The sequence below is a fragment of the Parasteatoda tepidariorum genome, chromosome 4 (genome assembly GCF_982258835.1).
Source record: "Parasteatoda tepidariorum strain Cologne lab strain chromosome 4, Ptep-v5.0, whole genome shotgun sequence".
In the NCBI taxonomy this organism is placed as follows: Eukaryota; Metazoa; Arthropoda; class Arachnida; order Araneae; family Theridiidae; genus Parasteatoda; species Parasteatoda tepidariorum.
This window is the reverse complement of record NC_141758.1, coordinates 29,431,931-29,441,171: the sequence shown is the minus strand read 5'-3', so window position 1 is coordinate 29,441,171 and position 9,241 is coordinate 29,431,931. Positions and strand designations below refer to the sequence as shown.

The 9,241-nt window shown below is 28.6% G+C and overlaps 1 long non-coding RNA gene across 1 annotated transcript; it reads right to left on the bottom strand.

Annotated features, from left to right (window-relative positions):
• Positions 1 to 4,629: 4,629 nt before the first annotated feature.
• LOC139424996 (uncharacterized) lies at positions 4,630 to 7,120 on the bottom strand. Its single transcript, XR_011636148.2, has 3 exons — positions 7,016 to 7,120; positions 6,806 to 6,916; positions 4,630 to 4,981 (listed from the first exon to the last, which is right to left on the bottom strand). It is a non-coding gene; the product is annotated as an uncharacterized LOC139424996 (long non-coding RNA).
• Positions 7,121 to 9,241: the final 2,121 nt, after the last annotated feature.

The window sequence follows — 9,241 nt, the reverse complement described above, 5'->3', positions numbered from 1 at the left end:
GAAATTAGTTTTGTTTGGAAAAACTACAGATTTTATTTTCCGAATGTTATATTTTAGTTAAGTTTTTTATTCTGTTAAATTTATGAAGGTTATAAAGAACGTTAAGGTTTATATACATATATAATGACTTTTCACCTTCTTTGAAAATAACACTTAAGGCAAAGAAAATATGACCTTAACCTATCGTATGACAAAATGAAATGCATTATTGCTTTCTCCCGACCACGCCTTACGCTCCAGAGAAATGGGGACACTTAGAAGTCATTCTTGTGAATTTTCTAAAAATCATGGTTCAGACTAAAATGTGCATAAAAGCTTTAGCTTGCAAAGCGAAACCGATTGCCGATTAAAAATTACCTTTGCAAAAGAGTCTCATATTTGTTTAAAATAAAAAATTAAAAAAAAAGCTAATGCAACAGAAAACAAAAAAAAACTGTTCCCCAGTGTTATTTTTAAAGATATTTTAAAATCAAAGTGAAACTTAACTCAATGAGGCCTGATTTTCTTTTAAACCGTGATGCAAAAAAGCTCTTATTTATTAGGTAGTTACTTGTTAATAAGCTTAATGAATATTTTCTTTTCTTAGCTACTGCTTTATTTTTGAAAAGAATTCTGCTTACGTATTTGTCTCGTTAGGTTAAAAATGGGTTAATAGTTACTGAGATCTAAGTACGAAGTTGTTAAAGATTAAAATTTCCTGTGGAATGCTACTAATGCTTGAAGAATCATATAAACTACGTCTTACACAACTTTGCACCACGGATAAAGACTGCCTCGCTTTACAGGCCGTGTATAAACAGAGTTGCTATGATTAACAAAGGTTTCTTAAGGTGACAGTGAAATTGAGCAAAATATCATGATTGAAGCTATATCAATCCAAAAAATTTAAATTAAGTGTCCATGGTGTCACTTGAAACACCACATTGCTTCAGTTTTCTCGTGATGAGGCTTGCAAGATATCGGCAAAATTTACAAGACAAGTACTTGATTTAAAATTTCGTTACAGAAAACGTAAAATATTGACAAGTATAGTGTGGAACGTTTCTAAATAATTTGGCAACCACATTTTCTTGATACGATTGCCTAGTGCAAGAGTGAGAGGGAATTAAAAGAATAACAAATTATTTAATTTCAGTAATGTAATATTACATATTAAGAATATTTAAGAATTAAACTCGTAGTTATTTTACACATCTAAATTTAAAATTATATTTTGAATAAATAAAAAAATCTAGTAATTATGTTTAACTAATTTTTTAATAATTTTTCACATTGCGTGGTTCAGGATTATCTAAAAATTTACATAATATTTAATAAAATACTGCTATGTTATGAAAAATGAAGATGTTATTTCATCCATTCAAGAAGATCTTGATTTTTTTATAGAAAAATTTCCAGAATATGTGATTGGCCCGTTGCGGGTTTTTTCAACGCCTCCTATAACTGAAAGCCTCCGCACGGTTTTTGGGAGGTAGTCCGATTAGACCACTATGAAGGTAAACCAATTAGTGAAAGAACCATTTAATATAGAATCTACTAAAAATTAGAAAGTGATAGCAAATATATGTTTAGAAATTTGTTTAATTTATGAATATAAGTGGTTTGTTTTATTAACTTGTCAACCACTACAGATTCAATTCTCAGATATATATGATAAATTTCTCTCAAGTACTTTTAAAATAGAATATGGGTTAATGCGCACTAGTGGTTTGCTTTTAAAATAATCTGCGCAGACAACTTATAAGAAACCGTGTCGAGGCTTTTTAGAGTGGAAGGCTAAATTATTGAAAGGGTAAAATTTAATTTTTTTTAATATCAGTTTTTGTTCATATTCTTGTGGTACTATTATTAATTATGATTTGTCTGGAAAAATTAAAATTCTTAAAGATAAATTTATTGTTACTGTTGTTGATAAAGCATCGAATAATTTTTGTATTATGTGCAAATATTATTTTTTAAAAATTTATTATTGGAGATATAACGCTAGTAATACTTATTTAAAATTAAAAGAAGATAAGAAAGTTATTGAAAAAAGGATTATTGCATTTTGTAAAAAATTAAAACTTAAGTTAAATAAGATTACATTTTTATATTTATTACCTAATGTTAAATTTCATTAATGTCCGGTTGAATTTAGGTTTATTGCGTGTGGTACTAATTGTTACAATTCTGATATTTGAAAAAAGTTTTTTAATTTTCTCAAAATTATACTTAAAATTAAAAAAGAGAGAAATATTGTTATAGAAAGTAACGTTGATGTTTTGGGTTATATCAATAATAATGCAATTTTTAGTATTAATACTTTTGATTTTGAAAATTTGTACACCAATACTCCACATGCCTAGATTATAGAAATTTGTAGTGGCATTTTCGATAAATATTTATTTAATGAACAAAATATCGCTGATTGAAGCTATATCTATGTAAAAGAATTTAAATTTAAAGTAAAAAGCGTGGTATCACTTTTAAATGTAACGCAAGAGTAAACTATATATAAAAACTTTACAGTAGCCCGTAAAAAAAATAAACTGCTTTTTATCTATTTTCCCATGTTGTAGTAACCTTTATAAAGGATACTTTTGTCTTGAGGATAAAAATTACAAAAGTTATTTTTAATTAACCGTTTTCATGTTTAAGAAATGTGTACATTAACCTCTTCAAATCTGATATAGTACGGCATAAAATGCATGACTTGGAAATTGATTTAACGAGGTAGCTAAAATGGGAAAACTATAGATACTTTGACGTCCACTTTTTAAATTTCTACCCAATTCTAAATCAGTCTAAAAATGGGTTTAATTGCCTTTTATATAAATGTTTTCAATTACACTAGAAGATTTTTTTGTTGCCTAAGAGTTTTGAACGAATACAGCAAAAAATCTGCTTCACAGTATAGACAGCAAAGAAAAAAAAGTACAACCCAAGACATTACAACGAAATATAGTAACAATGACCTCAATATCAAGCTTGATTGATAAGCTTAATCGCATTTAGTTACACTGTGGAAAATAATTTACTAATCAATTTCCAGATATCGAACACTGTGTTAATAATATTTCTCAATGTAAATAATTACAATTTCTAAAACTAAACAGATGGCGCTCTGCGCAGTAATGTGAAATCATATCATTAATTGTAATCAGTTTCCTTCATGACACTGTATCATTACCGTCATCCGTGCTTGTCATTAAATATATTTTGTTAAAGGCGTTTTGTTATGATTAAACCCCGGGATCATCTCACCATATTTAACACACAGTCTGCGCTTTGTACTGTTATTTAAATTATATGCTTCATAAGACTTTAACCGCCGAAGGCGTGATGTTATTAAACGCTATTCACAATAGCTTCGGTATACATCTTGACAGTTCAGAACTTAATTAGATGAAGTATGCTAGTGAAGAGAACGGAAAAGGGCTATGAATATATTAAATGTTTTCAACTAATTTCCATTATTAGGTCAGTAATAGTTCCTTTTGTTTGTGTTTCTTTATTCACAAAGTAAACAATTAAATGAGGTAACAATAATAAATACAATTAAAGATAGTTTATACCTATTTGGTAAATGTTTTTTTATTTTGAAGATGATAACATTTTTCTTGCTTGTTGATCATAAAGAAGTACATAGCAGTGGAATATAGTTTCGTTTTACAATTATTTGATTTTACGTGATTTTAAATTAAAATATCAAAAAAATAAATTTAAAGTGTGCATTTTGTCACTAGAAAAGTGACTTATTCCAGCTTTCTCGTATTCAAGCTTTTATGAACTTGGCAAAATTACTTTGACATAAGTACTTTGTTTTTACTTTTAATTTCGTTACAGGTCACGAACAGGGGTGAAAGCGAGACGGAAAAGAGGAAAGGCTGGTAGTAAAACCATTTCAGTTATAGCTAGTTTTGGGGAGGAGTTTACTTATTCTTTTCTTAAATTTTTCAACAATATCTACTTTATCTTGGAAAAGAAGCAGTTTTATATATATGCCAGAATTATAAAAGAAATCTTGATAGTTTCAGATATTTCATTTTATTCGAAAAAAATGCCGGAATGAAATGTTTTACGTACCAGGTTTTTCCCTTTTCCGTCTTGCTATATATGGACTTTCACCCATGGTCACGAAAGTAAAAGTATTGCTAAATAATTTGTCGAATACTGTTGACCCAAAGAACTTATACGCTTCGCGTAAAGAAGGGAAACTTCCTATACTATCAATGTTAAGTCGTCACGATCTTTCCCCCTACTTGGGCGCTGAAGGTGTAATGCAGGAAAGCCACCATCAAGAGCGATTGAAGAACGGGCGCAGATCATTTGATTTTCACCCAATGCACTCATATTTTCTCCGTTAATTATAATCGGATTCGATTTTGCTTTTAAATTTTTTTCAGTTCACAAATTTAGCAGGATTATAATTTATTTTAAAGTAGTAAATATTTATTTAACAAAAGTAATTTAGATTTAAAAAATTAAAATTCATTAAAACTTTAAAAAATTGAGTAAAATTTATTTCCCCTTTGAAAAAAAAACTTTTTCGCTTTGTTAATTATATGTATGTTTCACTTTGTTGCTATATATAAATAAAAATTTTCAATTATATATATACTTAGAGTTTTAAAAAAATAAACAAGACACTTGTTCCAGAATTTGTTTTATCTTTATTAAACTTATCTAAAAATATTCTTTCTGGTTATATATTTTAAGAATATACTTTTCAATAAAATAAAAATTACACAAATAAAATTGCATACATTTTATACAATAAATAAATATTTGAGCAAGTTTATGAAATAAAATAACATAAAATTAAAAAGATGCAATATTGGTTCATTGGAACTGCACTAAGAACAAGTCTGTATTATTTTTGATGCATAATCTTTAATTTTAGAATGTCTTGAACACAATCTACATCTATTGTGTAGTCAGTCTGTCAGTATCAACATTCCGTAACGATACAATTTTGCTGGCCTCTAATCATTTCTTGTACCTAATATCATTAAAAAAAAATCACACAGTAAGATTAAAGTGCTAATATGACATAAGAATGCTGTCTAATTCGAGAACGGAACTTAAAATGTATGGCATTAATAAATTATGTGTATTATTTTTCTTAAGTACTAATATTTTATTAAATAGTTTTAAAAAAGCAGGCAGTGTTCAAAGAAAATATTTAGAGAGGAAATTTAATAACAAAACAATTCATTGGGTGATTAAATAACAAAATCAATTAAATTTATGTTTTACTGGCAGTATCATCTTCATAGCATGCAGGGGTCCTGGGCAAAAAAATCTTTTAGACCTATAAAGTGTCGTAATGTTTTGAAAACAAACTAAAAAACTTCACATACAAAAAATAAATCATTCTTGAGATACAGTCCCTGGTCAAATTATTAGACGCACTTTAAGATTCTATGTAAAATTATAATTATCAGGTAATACTATACAGCTTTATTGTTTTTACGTAGCTGAAACCGGTTTCCACTTCTTTACGTTAGTGTATCAGTTGGTTAACATTGAAATGAAATACGTTAAAAATAAATACAAATAGGAGGTGAATGAAAAATCTCCTGAATGAAAATTCATTTGTATGTTCAATTATAGAAGTATTAACATGTATATTAATACTTTTATAATTAAATACATTATATTAAGAAATTAACGCGTATGTTAAATTATAAAAGTATAGTATGTAAACTCGTGCAAATCATGTCATTATTAAAAAACTACAGTGCGTCTATTAATTTGACCTAATTATTATAATATAATAATATAGTACCTGATACAATAAATAATCTGCATTTTTATTACATTTTGTCGAATTTATATTACATATCGCCTAATTTAACCAATTGATACACAAACGTAAGCAAGTACAAACCGGTTTCAGTAGCGTAAATACAATAAAGCTGTGTAGTATCACCTGAGTAATTAAGATTTTACATAGAATCTTATAGTGTGTCGAATAATTTGGCCAGGGACTGTATAATACAATAATTTTAACTAATTTTGATTACCACAAAAACTCAAATAAAGTACTTTTAAACTATGCATAGTTTTAAAAAAAATGATACGCTAACCTGTTGTAATCCTCATATAATAAAATTTTTAAAAAATAGTTTTCGAAGACTTTTTAAGTTTTCTTGGTGATAAACTACTCCAATTATTGGTGGTTGATAAGCAATCACCATTTGTAGAAAAAAAATGCATACTCTATAAAAAAAAAATTCTTTTTTTGAATATATAATGTAATGTTTTTAGTCCTAAATTCTTTTTAATGCAATTTTTCAAAAACGTACGATTCTCTAGGGCCCCCTGAGAAAATGGGGTCCCCGGGCATTGCCCTGTGTGCCTATAAGTCAAGACGGTACTGTTTACTGGACATTTAGAGCTAACAGATAAATAAAATATATATATCTACTATAAACCACTCTATAAATATTATATGAATAAAAAGTAACACTTTTTACACTTAACACTATTTAAATAATTTCCTATACGTAATGAACTTTCAAAAATTTAAAATGTCAGATTTATAGATCTTTTTCACATTACTTGAAAAACATTTAAATTTTTACTTAATTACATACATAAATTTCATTTGTAAATATTTAATTCCGACCGAAAAAGATAACCGCATTTATGGAATTATACAGAATTTAAAAACCAAATGAAATTAAATTAAAGTCAGACACTATAAATTAGTCACACATTTAGTTACAATTCTAAGTCAGTCTTATCTAATAGGCTCATATAATCAATCATTGAAAAATAATTTACCGAAATCTTCGAAAATGCTTAACTATTTACTTACATTTCGATATTTTGAGGAAAGCGAAACAATTTCTAATTTGGATAACCCGCTCTATTTACATTGCAGTAAGCACATCTATCATAATTCTTTGCTTTGCGCACAGAAGAATCACTGAAAAATATTGAAAGAAAAAAAGAGGATTAGAATCTTTATTAAAACTGAAAACAAGGAGAGAAAAATCAACAGAAGATTTATACAAAGCGCACTTACTTGTTAGGGATAATTGTCAAATTAACGTCCGCCATTGATTGATTTCTCATTTGCTTCTCTCTCCAAACTCTCCTTCCAAAACTAAGGATGATATTGCGCATGCGCTGCCCCCTGGAGACAAACTTCTCCGCCGTACAAGAATCGCTGGCATTGTGCCAAATTTTGTTACGACTTTCCCATCTTTATACTTATACAATCTTTGCTTGACCCATCGACAGTTGTATATATCATTTATTAATTACACAGCAACCACAATTTCAAGATGCGATTGCCTACTCCAAGAGATATTGTTGTTGTTAGAACCAAAAGTTAACAAGATAATATTATAATAAACTAGTATAAGAATATTTAAGAATTAAAGTGGTAGTTATTTTACAGTTAGTTTGATCGTTTAATCTACAATTCAGTATCCCCAAAGTAAATGATTTGCTATGGGAAATTGGAGAACTTTGTGAGCACTGCAGATTCAACGTGCACTAGTCACCATTTAATACACGGGTGTTCTTCGGCCGGTGTGATTCGAACTCCAGATCTCAGGAACATGAACCCAACGTCCCCCGACCCTCATTTACCGGTTCCTTAAGGTGATTCTGAAATTGAGCAAAATATTGTTGATTGAAAATTTATCTATCTAAAAGAATTTAAAGTAAGAAGCGTGGTGTAACCTTTTGTGGATTGCAAAAAGGAAACTATATTTAAAAACTTTTCAGTAACCGTTAAAAAATTTAAATTGCTTTTATCTGCTTTCCCATGTTATAGTAAAAATATTAATTGATATTTTTTTCTTGGGGATAATTGTTATAAAAGCTATTATTAATTACCTGTTTTCATGTTTGAAAAATTTGTTCATTAACCTCTTCATAACTGATGTTATACGGCATAAAATGTATTGGCTGGAAATTGTTTTAATGTGGTAGCAAAAGTGGGGGAAATATCGATATTTTGACGCATACCTGTAAACTCTTCCGGATTTTCAAGAAGATTTTATTTTCATATTTAAAGTGGTAGCAATACTCATGTTATTCCAATTAACTTTTTGAATTATAATGATAATTATAAATGAGTTTGACCACCAATGCATATAAAAAATTATAATAAATATGCAAAAGCATAATAATCCTTGTGCAACGGGATCAAAATATAAATATATTTTTGAGTCAGATTGTTTTTCGTTTATTGTTTTACAACCACACTGAAAATCCATTCTCGGAAAGAGTGAAAGTTGGCAGGTATGTTGACGTATTCAGATCTGCTAAAAAAAATATTTTGTTCATCGCTGTGAGGTAGTTCTAAACCTATTTCATAAAAATAATTCGAATTTAACTTTATGAAATTTTCAGTTATCTTTAGAAAAGTTCGTCATCCTTCTTTAATTTTTCCAGGTTGTAGGTACCCTATACAAGGCTGCAAACTTTCAACGCTTTTTGTTAAAATTTATTCCAGTAGTAGCTAATTTTATGTTTTAATTAATGAATCATTGTTTTGTAAATTTGATCTTGAGTTACTTACTACGCCACAGCGTGCCAAAGATCCAAAAGTTCATATGAAGCGCCACATTGTTACAGCTTTCTCGTAGTAGTGCTTTCAGATGTTGTCAAAATTTCAAAACATTCTGAAAGTCTTAATTTTTTTACTTTCTACCACTTAATTAAATATTTTGCTTAAAACAAGTTGTTGATATATCTCTGTCAGTAATAGGAGAGTTATCCTAATTAGAGCCCCTGAATTAGACAGGCCGACTTATCATTTATTGTTGGAGCAAAGAGTTAACATAAGCACAGAGAATAAATATTTTCAAGTGGTAGTTTATTAATTGTAATTCTTGGTTTAATAAGTTCGATTTAGTAGATTTTAATCCACCACTATTTCTAAACAATGCGTAGGCTTTTATAATTCAACACTTTGTAGTACTTATTACATGCTCTACATTTTTAAAAGCAAGCAAACATTGTCAACTATTCGCAAAATTTACTTTGTAGTTATTTACCGTTTTTTAATTATTTTGGCGTGTCCGGAGCAGTTGGCATTTCTGCAATAACATAACTAATACTAACATAACGTTAACTTGCAAACTTTTTTGCTCCAATATTGCTTGATAGGTCAGCTCTGATAGTATAGGAGTCTTAATTCTAATGGATACCTAGGGACCGAAACAGTTAGTCAAGGTGTTTTTGATAAATTTCGTTTAACACGTTGAACGCCACGCTAATTTTACCCGGTTAGCCC